This window comes from Austrofundulus limnaeus, unplaced genomic scaffold, assembly GCF_001266775.1.
Source record: "Austrofundulus limnaeus strain Quisiro unplaced genomic scaffold, Austrofundulus_limnaeus-1.0 Scaffold3228, whole genome shotgun sequence".
Lineage (NCBI taxonomy): Eukaryota > Metazoa > Chordata > Actinopteri > Cyprinodontiformes > Rivulidae > Austrofundulus > Austrofundulus limnaeus.
In genome coordinates this window covers 1-428 of record NW_013955630.1, presented here as the reverse complement: position 1 = coordinate 428, position 428 = coordinate 1, and positions in this window count along the sequence as shown.

Below are 428 nucleotides of genomic sequence, written 5' to 3'. Positions count from 1 at the left end.
CTAAACATCCTACAGTATTTTTACAGTCTTTATCTTACAGTTGAAATATATGTCCATAAGATAAAGTCTAATATTACAACTAATCATGGATCCTTTAAGTAAAGTGTTTTTAGTGTTCATAATTAAGCTAGGAGCCAGTGTGTGGCCTGCGTTATCTTTGTTCTTTTAGCCAGGGTTGGCTGGTTTCCACCTAACTGAGCTTCTTTTGAACTTGTTCGGCTGTAAAAACAGGTTTGGGCGGCTTGTTGAAATTTAGGCTGCTTTTTATCACATTTAGCAGGTTTTAGGAAGGAAATTATCAAAATATCAAGTGTTACCATGAAATGATGTTGGTTAATATCAACTGTAAACACACCACAGAGGAGAGGACCTACCCCCTTCCTCCTGCCAAACATTCCTCAGGCTGTTAGTTGTCTATTGTTTTGCAT